Source organism: Camellia sinensis, chromosome 11 (genome assembly GCF_055761805.1).
Source record: "Camellia sinensis isolate YWXY chromosome 11, ASM5576180v1, whole genome shotgun sequence".
NCBI classification, from domain to species: Eukaryota; Viridiplantae; Streptophyta; class Magnoliopsida; order Ericales; family Theaceae; genus Camellia; species Camellia sinensis.
This window is the reverse complement of record NC_138971.1, coordinates 2,857,980-2,874,848: the sequence shown is the minus strand read 5'-3', so window position 1 is coordinate 2,874,848 and position 16,869 is coordinate 2,857,980.

The following is a 16,869-nucleotide window of genomic DNA, read 5'->3' as shown; positions in this document are numbered from 1 at the left end:
ACCAATTCTTGCGCATTACGGTTGGAACACTCGAACACCTATACGGATTCTCCTGCACAGTGGCAGATATGTAAATACGGGGTTTACATACCATTTCTTGCGCATTACGGTTCGAACACTCGAACACCTATGCGGATTCTCCTGCACAGTGGCAGATATGTAAATACGGGGTTTACATACCATTTCTTGCGCATTACGGTTCGAACACTCGAACACCTATGCGGATTCTCCTGCACAGTGGCAGATATGTAAATATGGGGTTTCGGTACCATTTTTTGCGCATTACGGTTCGAACACTCGAACACCTATACGGATTCTCCTGCACAGTGGCAGATATGTAAATACGGGGTTTCGGTACCATTTCTTGCGCATTACGGTTAGAACACTCGAACACCTATACGGATTCTCCTGCAGAGTGGCAGATATGTAAATACGGGGTTTACATACCATTTCTTGCGCATTACGGTTCGAACACTCGAACACCTATGCGGATTCTCCTGCACAGTGGGAGGTATGTAAATACGGGGTTTACATACCATTTCTTGCGCATTACGGTTCGAACAATCGAACACATATGCGGATTCTCCTGCACAGTGGCAGATATGTAAATACGGGGTTTCCGTACAATTTCTTGCGCATTACGGTTCGAACACTCGAACACCTATACGGATTCTCCTGCACAGTGGCAGATATGTAAATACGGGGTTTACACACAATTTCTTGCGCATTACGGTTCGAACACTCGAACACCTATACGGATTCTCCTACACAGTGGCAGATATGTAAATACGGGGTTTACATACCATTTCATGCGCAATACGGTTCGAACACTCGAACACCTATGCGGATTCTCCTGCACAGTGGCAGATATGTAAATACGGGGTTTCGGTACCATTTCTTGCGCATTACGGTTCGAACACTCGAACACCTATACGGATTCTCCTGCACAGTGGCAGATATGTAAATACGGGGTTTCGGTACCATTTCTTTCGCATTACGGTTCGAACACTCGAACACCTATACGGATTCTCCTGCACAGTGGCAGATATGTAAATACGGGGTTTACATACCATTTCTTGCGCATTACGGTTCGAACACTCGAACACCTATACGGATTCTCCTACACAGTGGCAGATATGTAAATACGGGGTTTACATACCATTTCATGCGCAATACGGTTCGAACACTCGAACACCTATGCGGATTCTCCTGCACAGTGGCAGATATGTAAATACGGGGTTTCGGTACCATTTCTTGCGCATTACGGTTCGAACACTCGAACACCTATACGGATTCTCCTGCACAGTGGCAGATATGTAAATACGGGGTTTCGGTCCCATTTCTTGCGCATTACGGTTCGAACACTCGAACACCTATACGGATTCTCCTGCACAGTGGCAGATATGTAAATACGGGGTTTCGGTACCATTTCTTGCGCATTACGGTTCGAACACTCGAACACCTATACGGATTCTCCTGCACAGTGGCAGATATGTAAATACGGGGTTTACATAACATTTCTTGCGCATTACGGTTCGAAAACTCGAACACCTATACGGATTCTCCTACACAGTGGCAGATATGTAAATACGGGGTTTACATACCATTTCATGCGCAATACGGTTCGAACACTCGAACACCTATGCGGATTCTCCTGCACAGTGGCAGATATGTAAATACGGGGTTTCGGTACCATTTCTTGCGCATTACGGTTCGAACACTCGAACACCTATACGGATTCTCCTGCACAGTGGGAGATATGTAAATACGGGGTTTCGGTACCATTTCTTGCGCATTACGGTTCGAACACTCGAACACCTATACGGATTCTCCTGCACAGTGGCAGATATGTAAATACGGGGTTTCGGTACCAATTCTTGCGCATTACGGTTGGAACACTCGAAAACCTATACGGATTCTCCTGCACAGTGGCAGATATGTAAATACGGGGTTTACATACCATTTCTTGCGCATTACGGTTCGAACACTCGAACACCTATGCGGATTCTCCTGCACAGTGGCAGATATGTAAATACGGGGTTTACATACCATTTCTTGCGCATTACGGTTCGAACACTCGAACACCTATGCGGATTCTCCTGCACAGTGGCAGATATGTAAATATGGGGTTTCGGTACCATTTCTTGCGCATTACGGTTCGAACACTCGAACACCTATACGGATTCTCCTGCACAGTGGCAGATATGTAAATACGGGGTTTCGGTACCATTTCTTGCGCATTACGGTTGGAACACTCGAACACCTATACGGATTCTCCTGCAGAGTGGCAGATATGTAAATACGGGGTTTACATACCATTTCTTGCGCATTACGGTTCGAACACTCGAACACCTATGCGGATTCTCCTGCAGAGTGGCAGGTATGTAAATACGGGGTTTACATACCATTTCTTGCGCATTACGGTTCGAACACTCGAACACATATGCGGATTCTCCTGCACAGTGGCAGATATGTAAATACGGGGTTTCCGTACAATTTCTTGCGCATTACGGTTCGAACACTCGAACACCTATACGGATTCTCCTGCACTGTGGCAGATATGTAAATACGGGTTTACATACCATTTCTTGCGCATTACGGTTCGAACACTCGAACACCTATACGGATTCTCCTACACAGTGGCAGATATGTAAATACGGGGTTTACATACCATTTCATGCGCAATACGGTTCGAACACTCGAACACCTATGCGGATTCTCCTGCACAGTGGCAGATATGTAAATACGGGGTTTCGGTACCATTTCTTGCGCATTACGGTTCGAACACTCGAACACCTATACGGATTCTCCTGCACAGTGGCAGATATGTAAATACGGGGTTTACATAACATTTCTTGCGCATTACGGTTCGAAAACTCGAACACCTATACGGATTCTCCTACACAGTGGCAGATATGTAAATACGGGGTTTACATACCATTTCATGCGCAATACGGTTCGAACACTCGAACACCTATGCGGATTCTCCTGCACAGTGGCAGATATGTAAATACGGGATTTCGGTACCATTTCTTGCGCATTACGGTTCGAACACTCGAACACCTATACGGATTCTCCTGCACAGTGGGAGATATGTAAATACGGGGTTTACGTACCATTTCTTGCGCATTACGGTTCGAACACTCGAACACCTATGCTGATTCTCCAGCACAGTGGCAGATATGTAAATACGGGGTTTCGGTACCATTTCTTGCGCATTACGGTTCGAACACTCGAACACCTATACGGATTCTCCTGCACAGTGGCAGATATGTAAATACGGGGTTTCGGTACCAATTCTTGCGCGTTACGGTTGGAACACTCGAACACCTATACGGATTCTCCTGCACAGTGGCAGATATGTAAATACGGGGTTTACATACCATTTCTTGCGCATTACGGTTCGAACACTCGAACACCTATGCGGATTCTCCTGCACAGTGGCAGATATGTAAATACGGCGTTTACATACCATTTCTTGCGCATTACGGTTCGAACACTCGAACACCTATACGGATTCTCCTGCACAGTGGCAGATATGTAAATACAGGGTTTCGGTACCATTTCTTGCGCATTACGGTTCGAACACTCGAACACCTATACGGATTCTCCTGCACAGTGGCAGATATGTAAATACGGGGTTTCGGTACCATTTCTTGCGCATTACGGTTGGAACATTCGAACACCTATACGGATTCTCCTGCACAGTGGCAGATATGTAAGTACGGGGTTTACATACCATTTCTTGCGCATTACGGTTCGAACACTCGAACACCTATGCGGATTCTCCTGCACAGTGGCAGATATGTAAATACGGGGTTTACATACCATTTCTTGCGCATTACGGTTCGAACACTCGAACACCTATGCGGATTCTCCTGCACAGTGGCAGATATGTAAATACGGGGTTTCGGTACCATTTCTTGCGCATTACGGTTGGAACACTCGAACACCTATACGGATTCTCCTGCACAGTGGCAGATATGTAAATACGGGGTTTCGGTACCAATTCTTGCGCATTACGGTTGGAACACTCGAACACCTATACGGATTCTCCTGCACAGTGGCAGATATGTAAATACGGGGTTTACATACCATTTCTTGCGCATTACGGTTCGAACACTCGAACACCTATGCGGATTCTCCTGCACAGTGGCAGATATGTAAATACGGGGTTTACATACCATTTCTTGCGCATTACGGTTCGAACACTCGAACACCTATGCGGATTCTCCTGCACAGTGGCAGATATGTAAATATGGGGTTTCGGTACCATTTTTTGCGCATTACGGTTCGAACACTCGAACACCTATACGGATTCTCCTGCACAGTGGCAGATATGTAAATACGGGGTTTCGGTACCATTTCTTGCGCATTACGGTTAGAACACTCGAACACCTATACGGATTCTCCTGCAGAGTGGCAGATATGTAAATACGGGGTTTACATACCATTTCTTGCGCATTACGGTTCGAACACTCGAACACCTATGCGGATTCTCCTGCACAGTGGCAGGTATGTAAATACGGGGTTTACATACCATTTCTTGCGCATTACGGTTCGAACACTCGAACACATATGCGGATTCTCCTGCACAGTGGCAGATATGTAAATACGGGGTTTCCGTACAATTTCTTGCGCATTACGGTTCGAACACTCGAACACCTATACGGATTCTCCTGCACAGTGGCAGATATGTAAATACGGGGTTTACACACAATTTCTTGCGCATTACGGTTCGAACACTCGAACACCTATACGGATTCTCCTACACAGTGGCAGATATGTAAATACGGGGTTTACATACCATTTCATGCGCAATACGGTTCGAACACTCGAACACCTATGCGGATTCTCCTGCACAGTGGCAGATATGTAAATACGGGGTTTCGGTACCATTTCTTGCGCATTACGGTTCGAACACTCGAACACCTATACGGATTCTCCTGCACAGTGGCAGATATGTAAATACGGGGTTTCGGTACCATTTCTTTCGCATTACGGTTCGAACACTCGAACACCTATACGGATTCTCCTGCACAGTGGCAGATATGTAAATACGGGGTTTACATACCATTTCTTGCGCATTACGGTTCGAACACTCGAACACCTATACGGATTCTCCTACACAGTGGCAGATATGTAAATACGGGGTTTACATACCATTTCATGCGCAATACGGTTCGAACACTCGAACACCTATGCGGATTCTCCTGCACAGTGGCAGATATGTAAATACGGGGTTTCGGTACCATTTCTTGCGCATTACGGTTCGAACACTCGAACACCTATACGGATTCTCCTGCACAGTGGCAGATATGTAAATACGGGGTTTCGGTACCATTTCTTGCGCATTACGGTTCGAACACTCGAACACCTATGCGGATTCTCCAGCACAGTGGCAGATATGTAAATACGGGGTTTACATACCATTTCTTGCGCATTACGGTTCGAACACTCGAACACCTATACGGATTCTCCTACACAGTGGCAGATATGTAAATACGGGGTTTACATACCATTTCATGCGCAATACGGTTCGAACACTCGAACACCTATGCGGATTCTCCTGCACAGTGGCAGATATGTAAATACGGGGTTTCGGTACCATTTCTTGCGCATTACGGTTCGAACACTCGAACACCTATACGGATTCTCCTGCACAGTGGGAGATATGTAAATACGGGGTTTACATACCATTTCTTGCGCATTACGGTTCGAACACTCGAACACCTATGCTGATTCTCCTGCACAGTGGCAGATATGTAAATACGGGGTTTACATACCATTTCTTGCGCATTACGGTTCGAACACTCGAACACCTATGCTGATTCTCCTGCACAGTGGCAGATATGTAAATACGGGGTTTACATACCATTTCTTGCGCATTACGGTTCGAACACTCGAACACCTATGCGGATTCTCCTGCACAGTGGCAGATATGTAAATACGGGGTTTCGGTACCATTTCTTGCGCATTACGGTTCGAACACTCGAACACCTATACGGATTCTCCTGCACAGTGGCAGATATGTAAATACGGGGTTTCGGTACCAATTCTTGCGCATTACGGTTGGAACACTCGAACACCTATACGGATTCTCCTGCACAGTGGCAGATATGTAAATACGGGGTTTACATACCATTTCTTGCGCATTACGGTTCGAACACTCGAACACCTATGCGGATTCTCCTGCACAGTGGCAGATATGTAAATACGGGGTTTACATACCATTTCTTGCGCATTACGGTTCGAACACTCGAACACCTATACGGATTCTCCTGCACAGTGGCAGATATGTAAATACGGGGTTTCGGTACCATTTCTTGCGCATTACGGTTGGAACACTCGAACACCTATACGGATTCTCCTGCACAGTGGCAGATATGTAAATACGGGGTTTACATACCATTTCTTGCGCATTACGGTTCGAACACTCGAACACCTATGCGGATTCTCCTGCACAGTGGCAGATATGTAAATACAGGGTTTACATACCATTTCTTGCGCATTACGGTTCGAACACTCGAACACCTATGCGGATTCTCCTGCACAGTGGCAGATATGTAAATATGGGGTTTCGGTACCATTTTTTGCGCATTACGGTTCGAACACTCGAACACCTATACGGATTCTCCTGCACAGTGGCAGATATGTAAATACGGGGTTTCGGTACCATTTCTTGCGCATTACGGTTGGAACACTCGAACACCTATACGGATTCTCCTGCAGAGTGGCAGATATGTAAATACGGGGTTTACATACCATTTCTTGCGCATTACGGTTCGAACACTCGAACACCTATGCGGATTCTCCTGCACAGTGGCAGGTATGTAAATACGGGGTTTACATACCATTTCTTGCGCATTACGGTTCGAACACTCGAACACATATGCGGATTCTCCTGCACAGTGGCAGATATGTAAATACGGGGTTTCCGTACAATTTCTTGCGCATTACGGTTCGAACACTCGAACACCTATACGGATTCTCCTGCACAGTGGCAGATATGTAAATACGGGGTTTACACACAATTTCTTGCGCATTACGGTTCGAACACTCGAACACCTATACGGATTCTCCTACACAGTGGCAGATATGTAAATACGGGGTTTACATACCATTTCATGCGCAATACGGTTCGAACACTCGAACACCTATGCGGATTCTCCTGCACAGTGGCAGATATGTAAATACGGGGTTTCGGTACCATTTCTTGCGCATTACGGTTCGAACACTCGAACACCTATACGGATTCTCCTGCACAGTGGCAGATATGTAAATACGGGGTTTCGGTACCATTTCTTTCGCATTACGGTTCGAACACTCGAACACCTATACGGATTCTCCTGCACAGTGGCAGATATGTAAATACGGGGTTTACATACCATTTCTTGCGCATTACGGTTCGAACACTCGAACACCTATACGGATTCTCCTACACAGTGGCAGATATGTAAATACGGGGTTTACATACCATTTCATGCGCAATACGGTTCGAACACTCGAACACCTATGCGGATTCTCCTGCACAGTGGCAGATATGTAAATACGGGGTTTCGGTACCATTTCTTGCGCATTACGGTTCGAACACTCGAACACCTATACGGATTCTCCTGCACAGTGGCAGATATGTAAATACGGGGTTTCGGTACCATTTCTTGCGCATTACGGTTCGAACACTCGAACACCTATGCGGATTCTCCAGCACAGTGGCAGATATGTAAATACGGGGTTTACATACCATTTCTTGCGCATTACGGTTCGAACACTCGAACACCTATACGGATTCTCCTACACAGTGGCAGATATGTAAATACGGGGTTTACATACCATTTCATGCGCAATACGGTTCGAACTCTCGAACACCTATGCGGATTCTCCTGCACAGTGGCAGATATGTAAATACGGGGTTTCGGTACCATTTCTTGCGCATTACGGTTCGAACACTCGAACACCTATACGGATTCTCCTGCACAGTCGGAGATATGTAAATACGGGGTTTACATACCATTTCTTGCGCATTACGGTTCGAACACTCGAACACCTATGCTGATTCTCCTGCACAGTGGCAGATATGTAAATACGGGGTTTACATACCATTTCTTGCGCATTACGGTTCGAACACTCGAACACCTATGCTGATTCTCCTGCACAGTGGCAGATATGTAAATACGGGGTTTACATACCATTTCTTGCGCATTACGGTTCGAACACTCGAACACCTATGCGGATTCTCCTGCACAGTGGCAGATATGTAAATACGGGGTTTCGGTACCATTTCTTGCGCATTACGGTTCGAACACTCGAACACCTATACGGATTCTCCTGCACAGTGGCAGATATGTAAATACGGGGTTTCGGTACCAATTCTTGCGCATTACGGTTGGAACACTCGAACACCTATACGGATTCTCCTGCACAGTGGCAGATATGTAAATACGGGGTTTACATACCATTTCTTGCGCATTACGGTTCGAACACTCGAACACCTATGCGGATTCTCCTGCACAGTGGCAGATATGTAAATACGGGGTTTACATACCATTTCTTGCGCATTACGGTTTGAACACTCGAACACCTATACGGATTCTCCTGCACAGTGGCAGATATGTAAATACGGGGTTTCGGTACCATTTCTTGCGCATTACGGTTGGAACACTCGAACACCTATACGGATTCTCCTGCACAGTGGCAGATATGTAAATACGGGGTTTACATACCATTTCTTGCGCATTACGGTTCGAACACTCGAACACCTATGCGGATTCTCCTGCACAGTGGCAGATATGTAAATACGGGGTTTACATACCATTTCTTGCGCATTACGGTTCGAACACTCGAACACCTATGCGGATTCTCCTGCACAGTGGCAGATATGTAAATATGGGGTTTCGGTACCATTTTTTGCGCATTACGGTTCGAACACTCGAACACCTATACGGATTCTCCTGCACAGTGGCAGATATGTAAATACGGGGTTTCGGTACCATTTCTTGCGCATTACGGTTGGAACACTCGAACACCTATACGGATTCTCCTGCAGAGTGGCAGATATGTAAATACGGGGTTTACATACCATTTCTTGCGCATTACGGTTCGAACACTCGAACACCTATGCGGATTCTCCTGCACAGTGGCAGGTATGGAATTACGGGGTTTACATACCATTTCTTGCGCATTACGGTTCGAACACTCGAACACATATGCGGATTCTCCTGCACAGTGGCAGATATGTAAATACGGGGTTTCCGTACAATTTCTTGCGCATTACGGTTCGAACACACGAACACCTATACGGATTCTCCTGCACAGTGGCAGATATGTAAATACGGGGTTTACACACAATTTCTTGCGCATTACGGTTCGAACACTCGAACACCTATACGGATTCTCCTACACAGTGGCAGATATGTAAATACGGGGTTTACATACCATTTCATGCGCAATACGGTTCGAACACTCGAACACCTATGCGGATTCTCCTGCACAGTGGCAGATATGTAAATACGGGGTTTCGGTACCATTTCTTGCGCATTACGGTTCGAACACTCGAACACCTATACGGATTCTCCTGCACAGTGGCAGATATGTAAATACGGGGTTTCGGTACCATTTCTTTCGCATTACGGTTCGAACACTCGAACACCTATACGGATTCTCCTGCACAGTGGCAGATATGTAAATACGGGGTTTACATACCATTTCTTGCGCATTACGGTTCGAACACTCGAACACCTATACGGATTCTCCTACATAGTGGCAGATATGTAAATACGGGGTTTACATACCATTTCATGCGCAATACGGTTCGAACACTCGAACACCTATGCGGATTCTCCTGCACAGTGGCAGATATGTAAATACGGGATTTCGGTACCATTTCTTGCGCATTACGGTTCGAACACTCGAACACCTATACGGATTCTCCTGCACAGTGGCAGATATGTAAATACGGGGTTTCGGTACCATTTCTTGCGCATTACGGTTCGAACACTCGAACACCTATGCGGATTCTCCAGCACAGTGGCAGATATGTAAATACGGGGTTTACATACCATTTCTTGCGCATTACGGTTCGAACACTCGAACACCTATACGGATTCTCCTACACAGTGGCAGATATGTAAATACGGGGTTTACATACCATTTCATGCGCAATACGGTTCGAACTCTCGAACACCTATGCGGATTCTCCTGCACAGTGGCAGATATGTAAATACGGGGTTTCGGTACCATTTCTTGCGCATTACGGTTCGAACACTCGAACACCTATACGGATTCTCCTGCACAGTGGGAGATATGTAAATACGGGGCTTACATACCATTTCTTGCGCATTACGGTTCGAACACTCGAACACCTATGCTGATTCTCCTGCACAGTGGCAGATATGTAAATACGGGGTTTACATACCATTTCTTGCGCATTACGGTTCGAACACTCGAACACCTATGCTGATTCTCCTGCACAGTGGCAGATATGTAAATACGGGGTTTACATACCATTTCTTGCGCATTACGGTTCGAACACTCGAACACCTATGCGGATTCTCCTGCACAGTGGCAGATATGTAAATACGGGGTTTCGGTACCATTTCTTGCGCATTACGGTTCGAACACTCGAACACCTATACGGATTCTCCTGCACAGTGGCAGATATGTAAATACGGGGTTTCGGTACCAATTCTTGCGCATTACGGTTGGAACACTCGAACACCTATACGGATTCTCCTGCACAGTGGCAGATATGTAAATACGGGGTTTACATACCATTTCTTGCGCATTACGGTTCGAACACTCGAACACCTATGCGGATTCTCCTGCACAGTGGCAGATATGTAAATACGGGGTTTACATACCATTTCTTGCGCATTACGGTTCGAACACTCGAACACCTATACGGATTCTCCTGCACAGTGGCAGATATGTAAATACGGGGTTTCGGTACCATTTCTTGCGCATTACGGTTGGAACACTCGAACACCTATACGGATTCTCCTGCACAGTGGCAGATATGTAAATACGGGGTTTACATACCATTTCTTGCGCATTACGGTTCGAACACTCGAACACCTATGCGGATTCTCCTGCACAGTGGCAGATATGTAAATACGGGGTTTACATACCATTTCTTGCGCATTACGGTTCGAACACTCGAACACCTATGCGGATTCTCCTGCACAGTGGCAGATATGTAAATACGGGGTTTCGGTACCATTTCTTGCGTATTACGGTTCGAACACTCGAACACCTATACGGATTCTCCAGCACAGTGGCAGATATGTAAATACGGGGTTTCGGTACCATTTCTTGCGCATTACGGTTGGAACACTCGAACACCTATACGGATTCTCCTGCAGAGTGGCAGATATGTAAATACGGGGTTTACATACCATTTCTTGCGCATTACGGTTCGAACACTCGAACACCTATGCGGATTCTCCTGCACAGTGGCAGGTATGTAAATACGGGGTTTACATACCATTTCTTGCGCATTACGGTTCGAACACTCGAACGCATATGCGGATTCTCCTGCACAGTGGCAGATATGTAAATACGGGGTTTCCGTACAATTTCTTGCGCATTACGGTTCGAACACTCGAACACCTATACGGATTCTCCTGCACAGTGGCAGATATGTAAATACGGGGTTTACACACAATTTCTTGCGCATTACGGTTCGAACACTCGAACACCTATACGGATTCTCCTACACAGTGGCAGATATGTAAATACGGGGTTTACATACCATTTCATGCGCAATACGGTTCGAACACTCGAACACCTATGCGGATTCTCCTGCACAGTGGCAGATATGTAAATACGGGGTTTCGGTACCATTTCTTGCGCATTACGGTTCGAACACTCGAACACCTATACGGATTCTCCTGCACAGTGGCAGATATGTAAATACGGGGTTTCGGTACCATTTCTTGCGCATTACGGTTCGAACACTCGAACACCTATGCTGATTCTCCTGCACAGTGGCAGATATGTAAATACGGGGTTTACATACCATTTCTTGCGCATTACGGTTCGAACACTCGAACACCTATGCGGATTCTCCTGCACAGTGGCAGATATGTAAATACGGGGTTTCGGTACCATTTCTTGCGCATTACGGTTCGAACACTCGAACACCTATACGGATTCTCCTGCACAGTGGCAGATATGTAAATACGGGGTTTCGGTACCAATTCTTGCGCATTACGGTTGGAACACTCGAACACCTATACGGATTCTCCTGCACAGTGGCAGATATGTAAATACGGGGTTTACATACCATTTCTTGCGCATTACGGTTCGAACACTCGAACACCTATGCGGATTCTCCTGCACAGTGGCAGATATGTAAATACGGGGTTTACATACCATTTCTTGCGCATTACGGTTCGAACACTCGAACACCTATACGGATTCTCCTGCACAGTGGCAGATATGTAAATACGGGGTTTCGGTACCATTTCTTGCGCATTACGGTTGGAACACTCGAACACCTATACGGATTCTCCTGCACAGTGGCAGATATGTAAATACGGGGTTTACATACCATTTCTTGCGCATTACGGTTCGAACACTCGAACACCTATGCGGATTCTCCTGCACAGTGGCAGATATGTAAATACGGGGTTTACATACCATTTCTTGCGCATTACGGTTCGAACACTCGAACACCTATGCGGATTCTCCTGCACAGTGGCAGATATGTAAATACGGGGTTTCGGTACCATTTCTTGCGTATTACGGTTCGAACACTCGAACACCTATACGGATTCTCCAGCACAGTGGCAGATATGTAAATACGGGGTTTCGGTACCATTTCTTGCGCATTACGGTTGGAACACTCGAACACCTATACGGATTCTCCTGCAGAGTGGCAGATATGTAAATACGGGGTTTACATACCATTTCTTGCGCATTACGGTTCGAACACTCGAACACCTATGCGGATTCTCCTGCACAGTGGCAGGTATGTAAATACGGGGTTTACATACCATTTCTTGCGCATTACGGTTCGAACACTCGAACGCATATGCGGATTCTCCTGCACAGTGGCAGATATGTAAATACGGGGTTTCCGTACAATTTCTTGCGCATTACGGTTCGAACACTCGAACACCTATACGGATTCTCCTGCACAGTGGCAGATATGTAAATACGGGGTTTACATACCATTTATTGCGCATTACGGTTCGAACACTCGAACACCTATACGTATTCTCCTACACAGTGGCAGATATGTAAATACGGGGTTTACATACCATTTCATGCGCAATACGGTTCGAACACTCGAACACCTATGCGGATTCTCCTGCACAGTGGCAGATATGTAAATACGGGGTTTCGGTACCATTTCTTGCGCATTACGGTTCGAACACTCGAACACCTATACGGATTCTCCTGCACAGTGGCAGATATGTAAATACGGGGTTTCGGTACCATTTCTTGCGCATTACGGTTCGAACACTCGAACACCTATGCGGATTCTCCAGCACAGTGGCAGATATGTAAATACGGGGTTTACATACCATTTCTTGCGCATTACGGTTCGAACACTCGAACACCTATACGGATTCTCCTACACAGTGGCAGATATGTAAATACGGGGTTTACATACCATTTCTTGCGCAATACGGTTCGAACTCTCGAACACCAATGCGGATTCTCCTGCACAGTGGCAGATATGTAAATACGGGGTTTCGGTACCATTTCTTGCGCATTACGGTTCGAACACTCGAACACCTATACGGATTCTCCTGCACAGTGGGAGATATGTAAATACGGGGTTTACATACCATTTCTTGCGCATTACGGTTCGAACACTCGAACACCTATGCTGATTCTCCTGCACAGTGGCAGATATGTAAATACGGGGTTTACATACCATTTCTTGCGCATTACGGTTCGAACACTCGAACACCTATACGGATTCTCCTGCACAGTGGCAGATATGTAAATACGGGGTTTCGGTACCATTTCTTGCGCATTACGGTTCGAACACTCGAACACCTATACGGATTCTCCTGCACAGTGGCAGATATGTAAATACGGGGTTTCGGTACCATTTCTTGCACATTACGGTTGGAACACTCGAACACCTATACGGATTCTCCTGCACAGTGGCAGATATGTAAATACGGGGTTTACATACCATTTCTTGCGCATTACGGTTCGAACACTCGAACACCTATGCGGATTCTCCTGCACAGTGGCAGATATGTAAATACGGGGTTTCGGTACCATTTCTTGCGCATTACGGTCCGAACACTCGAACACCTATACGGATTCTCCTGCACCGTGGCAGATATGTAAATACGGGGTTTCGGTACCAATTCTTGCGCATTACGGTTGGAACACTCGAACACCTATACGGATTCTCCTGCACAGTGGCAGATATGTAAATACGGGGTTTACATACCATTTCTTGCGCATTACGGTTCGAACACTCGAACACCTATGCGGATTCTCCTGCACAGTGGCAGATATGTAAATACGGGGTTTACATACCATTTCTTGCGCATTACGGTTCGAACACTCGAACACCTATACGGATTCTCCTGCACAGTGGCAGATATGTAAATACGGGGTTTCGGTACCATTTCTTGCGCATTACGGTTCGAACACTCGAACACCTATACGGATTCTCCTGCACAGTGGCAGATATGTAAATACGGAGTTTCGGTACCATTTCTTGCGCATTACGGTTGGAACACTCGAACACCTATACGGATTCTCCTGCATAGTGGCAGATTTGTAAATACGGGGTTTACATACCATTTCTTGCGCATACGGTTCGAACACTCGAACACCTATGCGGATTCTCCTGCACAGTGGCAGATATGTAAATACGGGGTTTACATACCATTTCTTGCGCATTACGGTTCGAACACTCGAACACCTATGCGGATTCTCCTGCACAGTGGCAGATATGTAAATACGGGGTTTCGGTACCATTTCTTGCGCATTACGGTTCGAACACTCGAACACCTATACGGATTCTCCTGCACAGTGGCAGATATGTAAATACGGGGTTTCGGTACCAATTCTTGCGCATTACGGTTGGAACACTCGAACACCTATGCGGATTCTCCTGCACAGTGGCAGATATGTAAATACGGGGTTTACATACCATTTCTTGCGCATTACGGTTCGAACACTCGAACAACTATGCGGATTCTCCTGCACAGTGGCAGATATGTAAATACGGGGTTTCGGTACCATTTCTTGCGCATTACGGTTCGAACACTCGAACACCTATACGGATTCTCCTGCACAGTGGCAGATATGTAAATACGGGGTTTCGGTACCATTTCTTGCGCATTACGGTCGGAACACTCGAACACCTATACGGATTCTCCTGCACAGTGGCAGATATGTAAATACGGGGTTTCGGTACCAATTCTTGCGCATTACGGTTGGAACACTCGAACACCTATACGGATTCTCCTGCACAGTGGCAGATATGTAAATACGGGGTTTACATACCATTTCTTGCGCATTACGGTTGGAACACTCGAACACCTAAACGGATTCTCCTGCACAGTGGGAGATATGTAAATACGGGGTTTACATACCATTTCTTGCGCATTACGGTTCGAACACTCGAACACCTATGCTGATTCTCCTGCACAGTGGCAGATATGTAAATACGGGGTTTACATACCATTTCTTGCGCATTACGGTTCGAACACTCGAACACCTATACGGATTCTCCTGCACAGTGGCAGATATGTAAATACGGGGTTTCGGTACCATTTCTTGCGCATTACGGTTCGAACACTCGAACACCTATGCTGATTCACCTGCACAGTGGCAGATATGTAAATACGGGGTTTACATACCATTTCTTGCGCATTACGGTTCGAACACTCGAACACCTATACGGATTCTCCTGCACAGTGGCAGATATGTAAATACGGGGTTTCGGTACCATTTCTTGCACATTACGGTTGGAACACTCGAACACCTATACGGATTCTCCTGCACAGTGGGAGATATGTAAATACGGGGTTTACATACCATTTCTTGCGCATTACGGTTCGAACACTCGAACACCTATACGGATTCTCCTGCACAGTGGCAGATATGTAAATACGGGGTTTCGGTACCATTTCTTGCGCATTACGGTTCGAACACTCGAACACCTATACGGATTCTCCTGCACAGTGGCAGATATGTAAATACGGGGTTTCGGTACCATTTCTTGCACATTACGGTTGGAACACTCGAACACCTATACGGATTCTCCTGCACAGTGGCAGATATGTAAATACGGGGTTTACATACCATTTCTTGCGCATTACGGTTCGAACACTCGAACACCTATGCTGATTCTCCTGCACAGTGGCAGATATGTAAATACGGGGTTTACATACCATTTCTTGCGCATTACGGTTCGAACACTCGAACACCTATACGGATTCTCCTGCACAGTGGCAGATATGTAAATACGGGGTTTACATACCATTTCTTGCGCATTACGGTTCGAACACTCGAACACCTATACGGATTCTCCTGCACAGTGGCAGATATGTAAATACGGGGTTTCGGTACCATTTCTTGCGCATTACGGTTCGAACACTCGAACACCTATACGGATTCTCCTGCACAGTGGCAGATATGTAAATACGGGGTTTCGGTACCATTTCTTGCACATTACGGTTGGAACACTCGAACACCTATACGGATTCTCCTGCACAGTGGCAGATATGTAAATACGGGGTTTACATACCATTTCTTGCGCATTACGGTTCGAACACTCGAACACCTATGCTGATTCTCCTGCACAGTGGCAGATATGTAAATACGGGGTTTACATACCATTTCTTGCGCATTACGGTTCGAACACTCGAACACCTATACGGATTC